The 20,952-nt window shown below is 38.2% G+C and overlaps 1 non-coding gene across 1 annotated transcript; it reads right to left on the reverse strand.

The window, feature by feature from the left end:
* Positions 1 to 2,622: 2,622 nt before the first annotated feature.
* LOC111758981 (U6 spliceosomal RNA) lies at positions 2,623 to 2,729 on the reverse strand. Its single transcript, XR_009185375.1, has one exon. It is a non-coding gene; the product is annotated as a U6 spliceosomal RNA (small nuclear RNA).
* Between the last annotated feature and the right edge of the window lie 18,223 nt (positions 2,730 to 20,952).

Raw genomic sequence — 20,952 nt, forward strand, 5'->3', positions numbered from 1 at the left:
TTCAGCTTTTCTGTTGAGCTATTTACCTTTAATATTTCTTGAATTAATGAGTGATTCCTCTTGCTCCTATCCAATTTCAAGATCTCAAGATTCCATTTCAAGATGTCTACAGATAAGCCCCTCAGATGAAGGTTACCAGGGACACACCTGAGGTCAAAGTTTGGTTTGTTAACTTGCTGTGGCTAGGGAGAGCACGCACAGGAGGGACCACGGGCGTCTTAGCAAGACAGACTCGAGTGGCTCCTCACCTCACTTGTGCTGAATGATTCTGAGGAGAGACTGGAGGAGATAAGGATCAGCTCTGGGTTGGTGCTGTCAAGAAAGAAGCAGGAACAGTTCAACAATTTGAAGTTATCTTGGTATCTTTGTACAGAGTTAAGAGGAACAGGAAAAAGGTAGGGGTGTCATTGGTAAAAAAGCAGTAATCACTGCTTGTATATCCTGTGAGGGCTTGTAGACATGGCCTTGGCCTTCTCCTATTAGAAACATTATTTTTTTAGGTTCTGTTAAGAATATTCCAGTCTGATTACCTGTTTCCTTGGAAACACAATTTTAAAATCTCTTATCTGAGGTTCTTGGTTGGAAATTGAGGCTGCTTCCTGTGTCACAGTGACCCACATGGCTCAGATCTTTCAAGTAGGAGCAAGATGTTCCATCCTCACCAATAATATTTCAAAAAAAGTATCTCATAAACTATGACAGCACTTTCCAATAGAAATATAATGTGAGCCACATATCAATTTAAAACTTTCTAATAGTTGCACTAAAAGGTAGAAAAAAATGGTTGAAATTAACTTTAATAATACATTTTATTTAACTCATCCTATCCAAAACATTATTTGAACACATTATAAGTAAAATAAAAATATTAAATTAGAGATGTTATTTTCTTTAATTTGTACCAAGTCTTTGAAATCTGGAACATATTTTGCATTTATAAGACATCTCAATTTGCACTCCAAATTTTTATTGGAAAAACTTGATCTGTGTTTACATGTCATAAAATTTATAGTAAAAAAAACTAAATTCAAATACTTAAGTTGTTCTAAACATACTTACAATTTTTCTAATAACTGAATTGAGTGCCAGTTCTTTTAATTTCAAATTTATACTATTTAAAATAAAGCAAAATAAAAAATTCAGTTCCTCAGTCACATTAGCTATATATCAAGTGTTCAACAGCCACATGTGGCTGGTGACAACCAAGTTGGACAGCTCAGGTCCATGATTCTAGAGAAAAAGTTTTTTTATCAACATATCCTTGATGTTAATTAATCAAAGCAGCTTTTTTTTTTACAGTTTTACACTATCCTTAGTTCTTTTTCTCCTGCCTATTTTTTTGGTAACCATAAATTCTCTGCCACATTAAAATAAACTCTCACTTTTCTCAGATGCCAGTTTTGGTCTTCCACTGCAGGACAGGCCCAGCTATCCTGAGTCGGAAGCTCAGAACTGCTGTTCAGCCCTGTTCTCTCTGCTCTTCAGGGATTCTATCATCATTATGAAATAGGGACATTATCTTCTACTTCTTGCAAGTACTCTCCTAATGGCATAAAGGAGTATAAAGAAGTTCTTCGGGGAGCAGAGGTGGCTCAAACACTTAGGTGCCTCTCTTCCACATGGGAGGCCCCAGGTTTGGTTCTCAGTGCCTCCTAAAAATAAGATGAGCAGACAGCAAGTGCAAACAATGAGGGGGGAAGAAATAAATAAAAATAAATGAATAAATCTTAAAAAAAAAGAAGTTCTTCAATGCTCTTCCCTGGAATCAGAGGCCATAATGAGTAAGACACACAAAATTTTCATTGGGACGAAGTAACACAAGGTGCCTTGAGTCAGCAATAAAGAGCTTTGTCAGACTTCACGCTGCTCTCCCATCAGTATCAGATCTTCAGGATAGGGCCATATGTCGTTTAAGTTCCCAGAGACCGGGCATGTTTATGCCCCATGATGATCTAGCAGAGGAAAAGACACACCCACAGTCGTCTCATTTTGTCATTGACCATTTATGAGCCGTTGGGTATATAATTTTAATCAGTATGTTTTCCAAGATCTACACTAACAATTTGTTTTGGTATTACATGAACATCATTGATCTCTAGGACAGAAGAAGCCAAAGACAGACAAAATGATATGATCATTGTGCGAGGAAAAACAGTGTTCTAGAAAAAGAATAAACATTGAATTCAGATGTGGATTAAAATCAGGAGATGAGTCACCAAGGAGTGCTATCCCTTTAAGATGGTCTAGCAGGGTTGCTTTAAAGTGGGGACTTGAAGTTCAAAGCCAGCTATTGTATCAGGATAACAATGATAAATGTGTATAGATTCATTCAGGAGACTTTTGAGTAATGATGCATTTTATATAGCATATGCTTCCATGGGAGGATAAATAGTTTCCAAATGCAAGCCCGAGGATTTTCACACCCATGGAAATTAATGCACGTCTTAAGCATTCCGTTTTCCCATTCAAAGCTGCAGGAAAATTTCATCAGATATTCAATACAAATGCTCTTTGTATTTTTTTTGTCTTTATTTATTTTTTTAATATTACATTAAAAAAATATGAGGACCCCATATACCCCCCACCCCCTTCTCCCCACTCCTCCCCCATAGCAACAATCTCAAAAATATGGAATGCTTCACGAATTTGTGTGTCATCCTTGCGCAGGGGCCATGCTAATCTTCTCTGTATCATTCCAATTTTAGTATATGTGCTGCCAAAGCAAGCACTGTATGCTCATATTGAAATGTATTGGCATACAAGACTCCATTTACTCCTCTATTTTATTGAGCAATCTTATTGACTATAAAACTTGAATAATTTCTTTTTAAACAATTTCATAATTACAAAATAATTTAGGTTTATTATAGAAAAATTAGGAAAATATGTAACCAAATAAAGAAAATTTATATTATTACTACACACACACACACCCCAAATATAAATATTATTAGAATTTTGGTATTTCCTTCAAGTATTTTTCCTTTGTCCACTTTCTACGTGGGTTACTTTAAGACAAACTACTTAATCCCTCTGTATGTCAGTTCCTTCCTTCCTCCCTCCCCCCCTCCTCCCATCTTTCCTTTCTTTCCCTATCTCCCTCCCTCCTGCCCATCCTCCTTTCCTCCCATCTTTCCATCTTTCTCTGTTTTTGTCTACTCCGAGGAAGCTGTTTAATTGTTTATAAAACGTTTTGTTTCTAGAAACACTGTCATCTGTGTCCCACCCATAGCCACCAGTTGAAAGCCTAGGCCTGAAGCCTGCTTTTTGCAAACAGAAATGTCAGGGGCCCCTATGCATGGAGTGTGGGGTGCTTTTGCTGTATCCAGAGCACTATGCCCACCTTTCCTCGGCTCTGTGGCCCGTGAGGCTGTACAGAGTTGTACTGCCAGGCACTGTGGTCAGCGCAGGCCCAGGCGCCCCACTGGAGTTTCTTGGCTTGGCAGTGAGCCCGACAGCATACACCAGGTCTCTGCTGTGTCAGTTTCTTAAACCTTAACCACCTCACAGAGTTCTTGTGAGGATTAAATGAATAAAGTACTTTCAGAACAGTGCCTTGTGCAGAACAAAAGCTTAATGACTATCAGCAATTATTCTAATTAGATATAAATATTTTCATTTCCCAAACTGGATTAAAACTACTTACAGTTTTGTATTCTACTTTTAAACACAACTTATTACTTTAACAGCACATTCCCCTGTCATTCATTTTTTTCTCCTATGAACTTTTCTCTTAGGAGGTACCAGGGATTGAACCTGGTGTCTCAAACACACAAAGCAACCTCTCAACCACTGAGCTACACCCACTCCCCTCCTATGAATATTTTAAAATATTATTGATAAAGAACTTGCTCCAGATAGCAGTAGAATCTATGCCTTGGAAGAATTGCTTGGAGATTTTTTTTTGGAAGACAGCAGTATCCTAGTGAGACTACACTCATTTTAAAAATTCTTAGCATAAAGTATAAATGACTACTACAATTTAAGACTGAAAACTGTTCACTCTTCAGAGGTTATTAGTATTAAAATGTCACTTATTTTAGTGTAGCCATTAATAATAGTACGCATTCAATAAACACTTGCTGGTTGGCTCTTCAAATGACTTAGAGGGAAGCAGATGTGGCTCAAGCAGTTGGGCACCCACCTACCACATGGGAAGTTCAAGGTTCTGTTCCTGATGTCTCCTAAAAAGACAAGCAAGATAGCAAGATGACACAATGAGGAGACACAACCAGATGCCACAATGAGGAGACGCAATGACAGACCCAACAAGCAGGGAGCAGGTGTGGTCCAAGAGATTGGGCACCTCCCTCCCACATGGGAGGTCTTGAGTTCTGTTTCCAGCAGACAGTGAGCCCAAAGAACGATGGGGTTGGGGAGGGGGTGGATAAATAAAATAAATACTAGGGAAAAAAAATAGTGCTTAGGTAATAGAGTTAACACTGAATGAGGCCACCATGCTCCTCCGGATTTAATATAAGGTGTTGACTCACAAGTTCACCATTAGAAGAAGTCTGAGTCTTACTCATTTGTGCTGTCCCCAACGCTTAAATACAGTACTTTGTATGGATTCTGTTAATGCCACTTTTGTTCCTCAGTTTGGATGGACTTCAGAATGAAAAAACACAACCTCAGTACAGTGACTAGACTTTATTTGATTACAGCTCAGTGTTGCGACTGGCCCCTGGTGAAAGCAATGATAGAAGTGCCCTCAGTGTTGCAGCTCAAGCCAGGCTGAGTCTACGATCGAAGCACCCTCAGTGTTACGGTTAAAGCTTGGTTGAGGCAATGATGGAAGCACATCCGTGGCAGATGAAGGCTCACAGCTTGGTGTTGCAGCTTGGCTCAGTGTTGCAGCTCCGATGTTAGTCTGGCTGGGGAGAGGATGGAAGCATGGTTCCAGGCTTTGGAGTTGTGCTATATATAGGCTCATTGTCCAAGTGCCCTGGCATTGGAGCCTTATGTTGCAATGCTCTAATTGGTTAATCATTGGGTTCCGCAGGAGGGCATTGACTAGGGTTTACGAAAATAGATTAGCACTTTATGTTAATGGGATATACTATTAATAACTGGGAAGCCTTGATTGACTTACTATTAGGGTGATGGATCCTATTAGCTGAAGATCTCTTATCCCATTGGTTAATTCTTCCTCCCTCTGCCTAAGGGTCACAGTTCAGTTACCAGCCCATTCCTTCAGATTCAGTGCATGTCCAATTAAGTTCCACTTAAAAAACAAACAAACAAAAAACCCTTAAATATTAGAAAACCCATTATCTAAATTAAATAGGTCCTCTGATTTTAAAAAAACACTATAGGTAAATGAATAAACAAATTAATGCTAGTTTGGTTAATTGTGGGTTGTTAGCAACCCCTCCCCCCTTCATTAGATTAATATCTTTTTCAAATATTTAAAAAGGCTGTAGGGGAGCAGATGTAGCTCAATGGTTGAGCGCCTACTTCCCATATACAAGGTCTTGGGTCCAATCCCTAGTACCTCTGAAATGATAATAACTGTAGCAATGAGGTAGAGTAACAATTTGTCCCAGTGTCCAGACAGTGTAAACACACTGAGATATTATAATTTCCAGGCTTCTAAATACCAGTTGGAGTATCACCTGAGCATGTCCAAAATTTTGCTATATTCCTGTTTCACTTTTTTCAAATGTATATTATTTTAATTTTATGTGTCAGTTTGGCTAGGTTGTGGTGTCCAGTTATTAATCTAGATGTTCCTATGAAAGTAGTGTATAGATATAGTAAACATCTACAATCAATTGACTTTAGATTATCCTACGTAATGAGTGGGCCTCATCCAATTTGCTGATAAAGGCCTTAAGAGCAAAAACTGAGATTTCTTGCAGAAGAAATTCTGCCTCGACTACAAGATCAAACCGTTGACGTTTTCAGCCTGCCCTACAGATTTCTGACTTGCTAGCCCCTACAATTTTGTGAGCCAATTCTTTAAAACAAAACATAACACACACAGATTCTATTGTTTCTGTTTTTCTGGGGAACTCTGACAGATAAGACATAGTTATAACCACAGTGAACTAACATTGTCCTTTTCCTTTAATGCTTACAGTATATAATATACATTTTTTTACATTGTTATTGGCTTTCATAGTTACTGTTTTTAGTGACTGTAGAATATGGCATCAAATGGATTAGACTCTTTACTAAACATTCCCTCATTGTTGATATTTAAGTTGCTTCTAGCTTTTCATTGTCAGGAAACTGGTGAACATCTTTAGGCATATGATTTTATGATAAATCATCGAATATGGCATTTTGGGGTCAAAAAGTCTCTAAATTCATTTGGCTTTTGGCACATACTGTCAAATTGCTTTCCAAAAGAATTAATGTATGGTGTCACCTGCTATGTAAAAATAACTCATCATCCATGCACCATGAGAATTCAATGTTAAAAATATGATCTTGGCATATTTTCCTGTCACATATGAGAAATCACCAATTTATTTATAGCATACTTTCTTTAATATGCAAATTCATTTTCCCTAAAATCCTTAATAATGGAATTTTGGTATATTTTTAAGTGGCATGATGACCTCTTTTCTACAGCCTCTTGATAGCTTTTTATTTCAAGGTTTCTACAGTTACAATAGCTGCTGATTCATTAATTTTCAATAGTAAGATACCATCTTGATTTTAGGTTATCATTATTTTTAGTGACATAATGTTGCACAGTTTATGGAAAAGACTGAATAATTTTGTAGATCAGCACTTTTTAACTTATAAATGTTTCTTTAATTGGGAAGAATTTGTCCTTCTGATGATAAAAATCTCAAGTACATTAACTGTGATATTTTTGCCAATTTCATTATTTAGCTTAACATAGCAGTACCTAAAGATAACATAAATAAAATCCCAAAGAAATCCAATAACTCTTTTTGTTCCAGAGGATCAACCATTTTCTTTCCTTCTATCCCTGTCTTGTTTGTTGAAACACCCAGTATGACTTACATATTTACTAAAAGGAGCTATTATTCCCAGACAATTGTTGTTAGGAAACACATATTTTCTGAAGACCCTATATGAGAAGAGCTTAGTTAGTAATTTTGGGAAAAAATGTTAAATAGACTATATTATTCATAAACATATTTCCTCTTTTTTCAAAAAATTAAAAATAATTTAACAATGGAAGTTTTTTTATTTATACAGTGCTTTACAATTTCATAACATTTTCACATGCATTATTTCCAGTTCACCCTTAAAACAATTCTATTAGGTATGTATGCAGATGGATATTACTCTTCCCAGTCTTTAAATATGGGGAAATTGAGGTTCAGAGCCACCATGAGATGGTGATGATTTTCCCAAAGATAATCATCTAATAAGTGAAATGGTCAAGATTGAAATCCACTTTTTTTTTTAAAGATTGTATTTATTTATTTCTCCCCACCCCTTGTTGTTTGTATTTGCTATGTCTGTTGTATTGTGCTCATCTTTCTTTTAGGAGGCACTGGCAACCAAACCCAGGAACTCACATGTAAGAGGGAGGCACTTAATTGCTTGAGCCACTCCACTCCCTGCTTTGTTCTCTCATTATGTTTTCCTCCTTGTGTCTCCTTTGCATCAGCTTGCTGTGCCAGCCTGCCATGTCAGCTCACTGTCTTGCTAGCCTTCTTTAGAAGGCACCAGAAACTGAACCCAGCATCTTCCAGGTGGTAAGTGGGAGGTCAATCGCTTGAACCACATCCACTTCCCTGAAATCCACTCTTGAGCCAGGAAATTTTTCATTTTACTATAATGAAATGAGATGACACTGTGTACTCAAAAACTCTCTCTATATACATTTTTCTCAATGGAATATTTAGGTTATTATGTTGTAGTGAAATATGACTATTTGTTGACATCTGAAAGAGCAGGGCCACATTCCTATTTAGGGGCCTACTCTGAATGAAGGGATCATCCCGTTTACCAGTCACCCAGCCAGGAACAAGTGGATCTTCAATCAAAAAGATAGAAGTGTGAAGGCCAGCTCTAGATAAGTAGGAGAGGGGCTTCTTTCTCGTCTAGACCTGAAGGAGCAGACTCTGGCTGGTGGACCTTATAGAAAGTGCCCAAAATATGGAGGGAGACAAGAATGTAAGAGAGAAAAGTTAGGCAAGATTTAGTTATCCCTCAGGTCTCTTGTGCCTGCATGAGGTCTGTAGTAAATCAGAGTATCTTGTGCTTCTCATCCTGGACCACACCTCATCATGGGATACTCATGGGTCTTCCTCTTGGAGCATACACTTTCCACAAAAATTTTTAGCATAAAATGCCATTTTAACATGGAAACTTTTTCCTTATAGACTTTATACTTTTTGCAGAAAAATGCATCAAGATTATTTTTAAAGAAAAACATGAGAGGTTGACTAACTTTAGAATGCAATGGACCAGTGCCTCAGATCAGTGGAGATATCATTAATTTTTTCTACCCTTAGGACTGCACAATGGAAAATATTTAAGAAGCACAGTATAACAAGTATATTCCTTTCAATATTCCGTAGCATTTAAAATTAAGTCCTACTTAGAATAAACAAGTTTTGTGAACTATCCGCATTACTATCTGCCCAAATTCCTAACTCACAGAATTGAGAGCAAATAAAGGGAAGTGGTCATGGCTCAACTGAAAGAGCATCCTCCTACCATACAGGAAGTCCAGGGTTGGTACTCAGGGCCTCCTGACCCATGTGGTGAGCTGGCCCATGTGCAGTGTTGATGCGCGCAAGGAGTGCGTGCCACACAGGGGTGTCCCCCACGTAGGGGAGCCCCACGTGCAAGAAGTATGCCCCATAAGGAGAGCCACCCAGCATGAAAAAAGTTCAGCCTGCCCAGGAATGGCGCTGTACACACGGAGAGCTAACACAGGAAGATGATGCAACAAAAAGAGACACAGATTCCTGGTGCCACATGACAAGAACGCAAGTGGACACAGAAGAACGCACAGCGAAAGGACACAGAAAGCAGACAATGGGGGTGGGGAGGGGAGAGAAACAAAATAAATCTTAAAAAAAAAGTAAATAAAATGGTTGTTGCGTTAAGCTACACAGCAACAGATAACATACATTCCCTTTCTCATTCACGAAATTGTTTATTTTTGTCTTCTTTCTTTTTGGATATCTTGCTAGAGTTTGTCTATTTTCATGTTTTTCAAAGAACTACATTTTAACTGTTGATTTTCTTATTGTATCTTTGCTTTCTATTTCAATGTTTTCTCCTCTTTCATTATCTCTTTAATTCTATTTTCTTTGAGTTTACTTTTTCATTTTTTTAATTTAAGAAGGGTGCATAGCTTATTAATTTTAACACTTTCTTCTTTTCTAATACAAACATTTAAGATTTGTGATTTCCTCCTTTTGCAGTATCCCATAAGGTTTGAGTTGTGCAGTTTTCATTATCATTTAGTTTTAGGTATTTTTAAACTTCCATCATAATTCCTTATTAAACCTATGAGTTATTTAAGTGGAATTTTTACTTTATCTTTTTGCTTTTAAACTCGAACTTAATTGGATATCCATTATTGGGTCCAATGGCCTAGTATCATTTGTAACTGTTCCAGGTGAGCCTGAGAAAAATGTATATTTTCTAATTGTTGGATGTTTATTTGGCCAAGTTTGTTCATTGTTTTGCTCAGATCTTCTATATATCCTTGCTATATTTTTGTCTTTTTAGAATATCAATAATGAGAGAGGAGTATCAATTCTCTCACTATGAGGGTAAAATTTATCATTTTTTTTCTGTAGTTCCATAAAATTTTTCCTTATGTGTTATGAGGCCATTTTCATTTTTTTTTTTTTTTTTTTAAGATTTATTTATTTATTTAATTCCCCCCCTCCCCTGGTTGTCTGTTCTTAGTGTCTATTTGCTGCGTCTTGTTTCTTTGTCTGCTTCTGTTGTCGTCAGCGGCACGGGAAGTGTGGGCGGCGCCACTCCTGGGCAGGCTGCTCTTTCTTTTCACGCTGGGCGGCTTTCCTCACGGGCGCACTCCTTGCGCGTGGGGCTCCCCCACGCGGGGGACACCCTTGCGTGGCACGGCACTCCTTGCGCGCATCAGCACTGCGCGTGGCCAGCTCCACACGGGTCAAGGAGGCCCAGGGTTTGAACCGCGGACCTCCCATATGGTAGACAGACGCCCTAACCACTGGGCCAAAGTCCGTTTCCCCATTTTCATTTTGATGCATACAAATTTTGTTATTCTTAGTGAATTGAATCTTTTATCATTTTATTATGACTCTCTCTATGACTAAGGATGTACCAACTTTCTTTTGGTTAGTATTTGCCTTATACACTGTATCCCATCCTTTTACTTTTCCCTCTTTATATCCTTGTGCTTTGGGCATAACTCTTATAAACAGCATATATCTGGATTTTTAAAAACCCAGTCTATCTATGTTGTGACTGGTGAGTTTACTCCATTTATATTTACTGTAATTATTAATATATTTGTAACTGTTTCTATCACCTTAATTTATAAATTGTTTGTCCCACTTTTTTCTGTTTTCTACTTTAAAAAAGATACACACATATATCTGTGCCTTCTCTTACTTTTTACATCCCCTAATAAGACAAGAATTTTAGTACATACTCTCATCCATTGTTTTCCCCTCATTCCCACTCATCCATATGTCAATATTATTTAGACTTTTAATCCTGGGTTTTTATGAATATATATTCTTTTTCATTTGATCTTAGTGTTTTTAAACAAGTATTTCAAAGGTATTTGATCACCATCAAATATCTGTTTTTATTTTTCTCTCTGGATCTTTCAGTGATCTTAGTTGCTGCTCTATAGAAGCAGGCACAGTTTGTCCTAAGGGAATGGCAGGGGAGAAGTAAAAGCTAAATTCCAACAATTCCTTTTTAACTTTCCTTTCATTGTCTCCTACCAAAGTCAACCTCCTCATTTCATAAACACAGTTTCAAAACAGCCTGCATTGCCCCAGAATTTTCTGTTTTCTTGGTATCTTAGTGTTTACTCAGGAATTTGGTATTTTTCCCTATATAGCTACTCTGTAGTTGATCTTATGGGAGGGAGCCAGCATACTATTTCAGTATTTTGGTAGGAAGCAGAACCAGACTAATTATCTCATGAATTCTCCTAAAATATGAAAGGGTACATAAAGAAATGGAGATTCAGAAAATTTGTCTAGTGTGAAGTGGTGATTTTAAACCAAATCTCTTTGACATTAAAGATTATGCTCTTTAAATAATCTTCAGTCTTTTCCACCACTAAAAACTCTGATTCCTGGCTTAGACTTTCTGTCTGGGTTTCAGTAATTCCCAATGAAGCTTTAATGCATTGTAGTATGATTTCTCCTACAATGTTGCTACTCAACTGTAACTGTTCTCACCAATGCTGCCAGTCTCATCCTTACTCCCAAATGGAATGAACATTTAAGGTTATGTTCTTCCTATATGATATATTTATTTTATATCTTTTATTTATTCATTTTTTAAGATTTATTTATTTCTCTTCCCTTCCCTGGCCCCCCTCCCGTTGTCTGCCCTCTGTGTCCATTTGCTGCATGTTCCTCTGCATCCGCTTGCATTATCAAGCGGCACTGGGTCTCTGCATCTCTTTTTTGTTGCGTCACCTTGCTGCATCACCTCTCCGTGAGTGTGGCACCACTCCTGGGCAGGCTGTGCTTTTTTTCACGCAGGGCAGCTCTCCTTGCGGGACACACACCTTGCGAGTGGGTCACCCTTACGCAGGGGCACCCCTGCATGGTTCGGCTCGCCTTGCACTCAGCAACACTGCACATGGACCAGCTTACCACATCAGTTAGGAAGCCCTGGGGAATGAACCCTGGACCCTCCGTATAGTAGACGGACACTCTATCAGTTGAGCCACATCTGCTTCACTTATTTTATATCTTTTAATGCAACTAAGTACTAGTTTTAGTTAAACTCAGAAAAGCACCTGACAATTTCAGGAGGAACTTTACTCAAAAAGAACTATACAAACAAGTTTCATATATATGTTATGCTGGACAAAGTGTAATAAGAGTGTGAAAAAATTGGCAATACCACATACAAATTAATTTGAGGTGGATCACAGACCTAAACATAAAAGCTAAAACCACAAAGTTTCTAGAAGTAAGTATAGACTATTTTCATGATCTTGAGGCAGGCAAAGATAGAGAGGAAACAAAATGCACTATCTGTAAAAGAAAAATAAATGATAAATTGAATTTTATCCAAAAAAAATTTTTTTTACATTTAAAAAAAATTTATCCCAACCTCCCCCTCGTTGATTGTGCTTGCTGTCTGCTCCCTGTGCCCATTTGCTGTGTGCTCTCTGTGTCTGTTCATCTTCTCTTTAGGAGGCACCAGGAGCCAAACCTGTGACCTCCTATGTGGGAGAGAGGCGCTCAACCACTTGAACCACCTCAGCTCCCTGCTTTTTGTTGTGTCTCTAATTGTTTTTCCTCTTTTGTGTCTTCTTGTTGCATTATCTTGTTGCCTTAGCTCACTTCACCTGCCTGTTGCACCAGCTTGCTGTCTTGCTCTTCCTCTCCAGGAGACCTTAGAAAGGGAACCATGGACCTCCCATGTGGTAGGCAGGAACTCAATCATTTGAGCCACATCCACTTCCTCCATTATTTATTCATTCAGTACTTTTATTTATGTCAGTAGGACTCATGAATATTTATTTTATACCTTGGATTACAACCCAACACTATTTTGTCTCTCAAAGTGTTTCAGCTTTCTCTCCTCAGTCACTTTGATATATCTCCATTATTGTGAGGGGTTTTGGGTTTTGTGTCTTTAGTTTACCACTTTCTTACATCTGCCACTCCAAGATGGCCCAGGTTCATCTTCTATTTCTCCTGCCCTAATTCTAGAATCAGCCATTTTTCCAAGGAACCTTCTTGGTTCCTTTTATTGGAAAATAGAAAAACCAAGATCTAGGTTTTGCTACTTGCTACTTGGGAGTTTCTCAGCTGATAGAACAGGGAAAGATACCTGTTTATACTAACCTATGTGTATGTGTGTGTGTGTATATATATATATATATATATAAAACTATAAATATTTCCATATATAATAATCTAGATATTAAATTAAGCATGATTTCATGTTGATTCTCCAACTTTAATTCATCACCACATGGATCACTCTAGCATCCTCTTGTTATCTGTAACTTCCCACTCTAACAGTGGGCTCTATGGGTTGCCTTTTTATTTTTTAGTGTCTTTGGTGAGGAGAAGGTTTTAAATTAGATAAAAGGGAACAGAGATCCATGGTTCAATTTCTGGTGCCTCCTAAAGAGGACAGTCAGCTGGTGCAACAGGCAGTCATGGCAAGCTGATACAACAAGAGACACAGGAAGAAAAACATAATGAGAGATACAACAAAGCAGGGAGCAGAGGTTCCTGGTAAGATGACCAAGATGGCAAGCTGAAGCAATGGGCAGATGCAGCAAGCTGATGCAACAAGATGATGTAATAAGAGACACAGGAAGAAAAATAAAAACGTAATGAGAGGGAAGCAGATTTGGCCCAACGGATAGGGCGTCCACCTACCACATGGGAGATCCAAGGGTCAAACCCAGGGCCTCCTGACCCATGTGATGAGCTGGCCCTGTGCAATACTGATGCGCACAGGAGTGCCGTGCCACGCAGGGGTGTCTCCCATGTAGGGGAGCCCCATGCACAAAGAGTGCACCCTGCAAGGAATGCCGCCCAGCATGAGAAAAGTGCAGGCTGCCCAGGAATGGCGCCACACACACAGAGAGCTGATGCAGCAAGATGATGCAACAAAATGAGACACAGATTCCAGGTGCCACTGACAATACAGACACAGAAGAATACAAAGTGAATGGACACAGAGAGTAGACAACTTGAGGGGGGGCGGGGAAGGGGGGAGAAATAAATAAAAAATAAATCTTAAAAAAAAACACAAAAAACGTAATGAGAGACACAACAAAGCAGGGAATGGAGATGGCTTAAGCAACTAGGCACTTCCCTCCCAAATTGGAGGTCCCAGGTTCTGTTCCCAGTGCCTCCTAAAGACTATGAGGAGACACATGAGCAGACACAGTGAGCAGACAGTGAGCAGGCAATGAGAGCAGACAATAAGTGGAGACAATGAGCAGACAGATAAGGGAGCCATCTGGGAGGGGGGTGGGGATAAATAAATAAAAGTAATATAGAGGGACTTCCAGGAAGATGGCAGATTGGAGAGACACAGGAATCACTTGTCAGAAAAATAGCTAGAGGACAGGCAGAAGAAGCCTGCAAAAAAAAAATGTTCTAGGGTTTAGGACACCAGGGAAGGCTGGATGCCACCCAGAAGAAAGAGGGACACAGAAAAAGAATTCACCCCCCCACCAAGACGGCTCCCTCATTTGTCTGTTTGCTGTTTTTGCTTGTTTTTTGCGCTCATTGATTGTCTGCTCGAGTTATTTTGTTTGTTTGTTTGTTTGTTTGTTTGTTTTGGAGGTCCTGGGTAACAAACCCAGGACCTCCTGTGTGGGAGGTGGGCACTCAATTGCTCAAATCACATCTGGTGCCCCATGAAAAGAATCTTGATGGGAAGACTCAAACACAATTCAACTAGTGTTTGAACTGAAAGGGCTGTTGCATAAGTGCTGGTGAACCAAGGAAGTGCATGTGAGGAAATTAAAAGTAAATAAGAGAGACTTATTCTGGCCTCTATAGTCTCCCTTCCCAAAGCACTTGGGGAGAGAGATGGTAGGAGCTCTGCAACCAAATACTGGGTTCATGGCCCATATTTGAACAACTGACAGGGACAATCCTAAAGACCAGAACAGGTTGAACCAAGAATCAAAGAATAGCAGTAACACAAAGCTTTCTGCAACTAAATTCCTAAGCAAGAGAGAGAAATCGAGCCTCAGAGTAAACTCTCCATCGTAATCAGATGCCTAGACATGAGCAAAAAATTACAAGCTGTAGTAGAGAATGGAAGAAATGTACCAAGCAAAGGAATATATCAAAGTGTCAGATGAGACACGGGATTTGAGACAGCTAGTCAGCAAGGTTAATACAAATTTCCTAAATCAAATCAATGATTTAAAAGACAATATGACTATAGAGATAAAGGATATCAAAAGACACTGGGTGAACGCAAAGAAGAATTAAAAACCTGAATAGAAAAATAACAAAGCTTATGGAAATGAAAGACAAAATAGGTGAGATCAAAAACACAGAGACATAAAACAGCAGATTTGAAATGATAGAAGAAAGAATAAGTGACGCAGAAGACAGAACAACTGAAATTGAAGAGAGAGAAGAAAGGAGAGGGAAAAGAATGGAAAAAAACTGAGCAGCAGCTCAGGGAGTTGAATGATAACATAAATCACAACAACATATGTGACATGCAAGTTTGAGAAGGAGAAGAGAAGGGAAAAGGAGCAGAAAGAGTATTTGAGAAAATAATAGCTGAAAATTACCAAACTCTTGTGAAAGAAATGAATTTACATGTCCAAGAAGCACAGCATACTCCAATCAGAATAAATCTGAATAGATCTACTCTAAGTCACATACTATTCAGAATGTCAAATGTCAAAGATAAAGAGAAAATTCTGGGAGCAGCAAGGGAGAAGCAAACAGTGACATACAAGGTATGCCCAGTTTTGTGTGGATTTCTCATCAGAAACCATGGAGGCAAGAAGATAGTAGTGACAATATAATTAGGTTACTGAAAGAGAGAAATTGCCAGCCAAGAGTTCTTTATCTGGCAAAATGGTCCTTAAATTTGAAGGTGAGTTTAAAATACTTACAAATAAACAGAAATTAAGAGAGTTCATATAAAAGAATCTGCCTTTACAGGAAGCATTAAAGGGAACCTGACAGCCCCCCCTCAAAAGACAGAAAAGAGGTGATAACAGTAGCTTCCAGGAGAGAAAGGGAACCTGCTGTAGCAAGGAGAGTATCGACATCAAGACTGGCAGAAAGGATAACCAAAAGAGTAAAAATACAGAAATAAATAAGATATGACATATGAAAGCAAAGGAATAAAATTGTGAAAGTAATTACATTTACAGTAATATCATTGAATTTGAATGGATTAAACCTCCCAATCAAAAGATACAGGCTGACAGAATGTATTAAAAAACATGAACTATCCTTATGCTGCCTACAAGAGACACAGGCTAAACTCAAGAATACAAATCAGCTGAAAGTGAAAGGTTGGGAAAAAATACTCCACATGAACAGTACCAAAGAAGGGCAGGGGTAGCTATACCAATATTGGACAAAACGGACTTTATTTATTTATTTTTAAAGATTTATTTATTTATTCCCCCCCCCGTTGTCTGTTCTCTGTGTCTATTTTGCTGCGTCTTTGTCTGCTTCTATTGTTGTCAGCGGCACAGCAGTCTGTGTTTCTTTTTGTTGCATCATCTTGTTGTGTCAGCTGTCTGTGTGTGTGGCACCATTCCTGGGCAGGCTCTACTTTCTTTTGCACTGGGTGACTCTCCTTACGGGGTGCACTCCTTGCGCATGGGGCTCCCCTACGCGGGGACACCCCTGCATGACACGGCACTCCTTGCACACATCAGCACTGCGCATGGGCTGGCTCCACACGGGTCAAGGAGGCCTGGGGTTTGAACCGCAGACCTCCCATGTGGTAGATGGATGCCCTAACCACTGGGCCAAGTCCGCCACCAAAACAGACTTTAAATGCAAAAAATTATAAGAGATACAGAGGCCATTATATATTAATAAAAGGGACAATCTACCAGGAAGAAGTAACAGTCATAAGTATCTATGCACCTAACCAGGGTGCCCCAAAATACATGAGTCAAGCTCTGGCAAAACTGAAGGGAGAAACAGACAATTCTAAAATAATAGTTGGAGACTTCAACACACCACTTACATCATTAGATAGAAAAACTAGACAGAAGATCAACAAGAAAACAGAGAACTTGAACAATATGAAAAATGGGCTAGCCCTAAGAGACAAATACAGATTCTTGCACCCAAACTCAGCAGTGCCCATGGATCTTTCTTCAAGGATAGACCACATATTAAGTCATAATGCAGCTCTCAATAATTATAAAAAGATTGAAACATGCAACTTCTCATAATGGAATGAAACTGGAAATCAATAATAGACAGGAAAGAGAGAAATTCACAAATGTGTGGAGGCTGAACAACATACTTCTAAATAATCTGTTTGTCAAAAAAGAAATTGAAATTAGTAAATATATTGAGATGAATGAAAATGAGAATGCAACATATCAAAACTTATGGGATACAGTGAAAGCAGTCTTGAGAGGGAAATTTATAGCCCTAAATGCCTATATTAAAAAAGAAGAAAGCTAAAATCAATTATCTAACCGAACAACTAGAGAAACTAAAAAAAGAACAGCATACAACTCCGAACACAAGCAGAAGGAAAGAAATAATAAAGATTAGCACAGAAATAAATGACACTGAGAACAAAAAAGTACAGAGAAAACCAACAAAACCAAAAGCTGGGTTTTTGAGAACTTCAATAAAATTGACAAACCCTTAAGTAGACTAACAAAGAAAAAAGGAGAAAATATGCAAATAAATAAGATCAGCAATGAAAGAGGGGAAGTTGGGACTGACTACACAGAAATACAAAGGATCATAGGAAGATATTTTGAGAAACTGTATGCCAACAGTTTAACATCTATGTAGATAACATAGATGAAATGGACAAATTCCTTGAAATACACAAGCATCGTACATTGACAATACAAGAAATACAAGAACTCAGCAAACAAATTACGTTTAAAGATATTGAAACAGGAAGTGGATGTGGCTCAAGTGGTTGAGCACCCATCTCCTACATGGGAGGCCCTGGGTTCAGTTCCTGGTGCCTCCTAAAAAAATAAAAAGCAAACAACAAGTAAAACAAATGAAAAAAACTGACTCAAGAAATGATGTGGCTCAGTGGTTGAGTGCCAAATTCCCACTTTCCTAGGTTCAAAATCCCTGGTCCCTGGTACCCAAAAAAAAAAAAAATTAAGGCAGTCATTAAAAATTTCCCAACATAGAAAAATCCAGGACCAAATGGCTTTACAGGTGAATTCTATCAAGTATTTTGAGAAGAATGAACACCTATCTTGTTTAAACTCTTCCAAAAAAAATTGAAGAGGAAGGAAAATTACCCAACACATTTTATGATTCAAGCATCATCTTAATACCAATGCCAGAAAAAGATACTACAAGAAAAGAAAATTAAAGACTAATCTCTCTAAGGAATATAGATGTGAAGATTCTCAACAAAATACTTGCAAATGAATCCAACAGCATATCAAAGAGTTATACATCATGACTAAGTGGGATTTATTCCTGGTATGCAAGCATAGTTCAACATAAGAAAACCAATTAATATAATACATTACATTAACAAATTGAAGGAAAAACCCACATGATGATCTCAATCAATGCAAAAAAGGCATTCAACAAAATCCAGCACCCTTTCTTGATAAAACACTTAAAAATATGGGAATAAAAGGAAAATTCCTCAATATGATAGAGGACATATATGAAAAACCCATAGCCAACATCATTCATAATGGGGAAAGGTTGAAAGCTTTCTCTCTAAGATTAGGAATGAGACAAGGATGCCCATTGTCACCACTGTTATTCAATATTGTGCTAGAAGTTATAGATACAGCAATTAGACAAGGAAAAAAAAAGGCATCCAAATAGGAAAAGAGGAAGTAAAGCTCTCACTATTTGCAGATGACACAATCCTATATTAGAAAATTCTGAATGTCTACAACAAAGCTACTTGAGCTAATAAACAAGTTCAGCAAAGTGGCAGCACACAAGATCAACATTCAAAAATCAGTAATGTTTCCATACACTAGTACTCAACAATCTGAAGAAGAAATCAGGAAAAAAATCCATTTACAATAGCAACAAAAAGACTCAAATACTAGGAATCAATTTAACCAAAGACATACAGGACCTATAAACAGAAAATCACAAAAACAATTCTAAAAGAAATCAAAGAGGACCTAAACAAATGGAGACATTCTGTGCTCATGAATTGGAAGACTAAATATCGTGAAGATGTCAAACCTACCCAAACTGATTTATAGTTACAATGCAATTCCAAACAAAATTCCAACAGCTTATTTTACAGAAATAGAAAAGTTAATTATCAAGTTTATTTTGAAGGGGAAGGACACCCAAATACAGTTGTACCTTGGTACTGAACTGCTTCGAAACTCATCAAATTTGGTAGTTGTTGCAAAAATTTTGTCCTGGTACTTGTCATTTGTTTGGTACTCATCATGTAAGGTAGAACATGTTGGTGTCGGTTGCCTCATTAATCGCTGCCCTTTCCAGCCAAAACAGAGGATCATGTGTTAGCCACATGGTAGCCCTTGCCCTATGCACATCCCATTGCACTCTTATCTTAGCTTTTGTGGTTATTTTGTGTATTTATGCATTTTGTTTATCTTATCATGGGTCCTAAGAAAATGAGCAGTGATAGCCCTGAGCAGAAAAGAAAATTACTTCGCACCACCATTGAGCAAGAAAAAGAAATAATAGGTAAATAGGAGAGTGGTACTTGCATTACTGATCTTGCTAGGGAATACAGTATGCCTAGAACAATGGTCTCCACCATCATTAAGTATAAAGAAGCGATTAAAAAAAGGCTAATGTTGCTAAAGGAGTTAAAGCAGTAACAAAGCAGCATTCCTAAACACTTGAGGAAGTTGAAAAACTATTATTAATTTGGGTAAACAAGAGGCAGTTAGTGGATGGTAGTGTACTGGAAGCCATGATATGCAAAAAAGTGAAAGTGTTGCAGGCTGATCTTTTGAAAAACAATCAGAAACCAAGAGATGAGAGTGCTGAAGTTTTTAAGGCTAGCCACAGCTGGTTTGATAATTCTAAAAACAGAACTGGCATGAATTTGGCATAGAAGAATTTGTGGCCAGAAGCTACGAGTCAGAGAGACTTCAAAGGGTTGGAGACTGACCCTAAGCCTGCAGGTACAGAGGGTACAGTTGTGCTGGCTGCACTCTTTGGGCCAATCCATGGGTCTGGAGGTCGATGCTGTTGACGTTGAGGAGTTAATGGAGGAAAATTGTGAAGAGCTCAGCATGAGGGGCTGCAGGAACTACAGAAGGAACAGTAACAAGTGGTGGCTGAAGAGAGACAAGGTGAAGAGGAAATAAGGGAGGATGTCCCCAGTTCCTTGATAAAAGAACTGTGTGCAAAATGGGCAGAAGTCCAAAATTTTGTAGAGAAGTACCATCCAGACAACGATCTGACAAGCAGAAATGTATATTGAATGACCAATTTCACACTTTCAAGGAATTATGAAAAGAAGACAGAAGTAGTCTTCATTGGATAAATTTTTAGTGAACGTGACAAAGAGTATGTCAGAGCCTGTGGTGCAAGTTGAAAAAAAGCAGAAAAAATAAAGATCACCCAAAGTGCAAGTGCCCAATGTTCTCTTGAAAGGGGACTCTCCTTCCACGCAACACTCTCTGTAACTTCTGCTCCTTACCACTCTCCTCCCACCATCCCATTAGCCATGGCCTCTTCTCAGTACAGGTAAAGTTTTTATTTTATTTAATTGAATTATTTATTAATTTTTAGGTTTACTTCTCATGTAAAATAATGATATACAGCCCTATCTTTTTACATAATTGCCTTAAAAATGTGCATTGTCTTTGGTTTGGGATTATATTAAGTTTATTTACATTATTCCTCATGGGAAAAATTTATTTGGTACTCATTGTTTTTGACACTCAACACACCTCCTGGAACCAATTAATGACAAGTACCAAGGTACCACTATACTCAGAAGTATCCTAAAAAAGACGAGCGATGGGGAGAACTTTCATGCCTGACCTTGAAAACCATTATAAAGCTACAGTGGTCAAAACAGCATGTTATTTGGCTAAAGATAGATACATTGATCAGTGGAATAGAATTGGGAGTCCAGAAATATACCCTCACCTCTATGGTAAAATGGGTT

This window comes from Dasypus novemcinctus, chromosome 3 (genome assembly GCF_030445035.2).
Source record: "Dasypus novemcinctus isolate mDasNov1 chromosome 3, mDasNov1.1.hap2, whole genome shotgun sequence".
In the NCBI taxonomy this organism is placed as follows: Eukaryota; Metazoa; Chordata; class Mammalia; order Cingulata; family Dasypodidae; genus Dasypus; species Dasypus novemcinctus.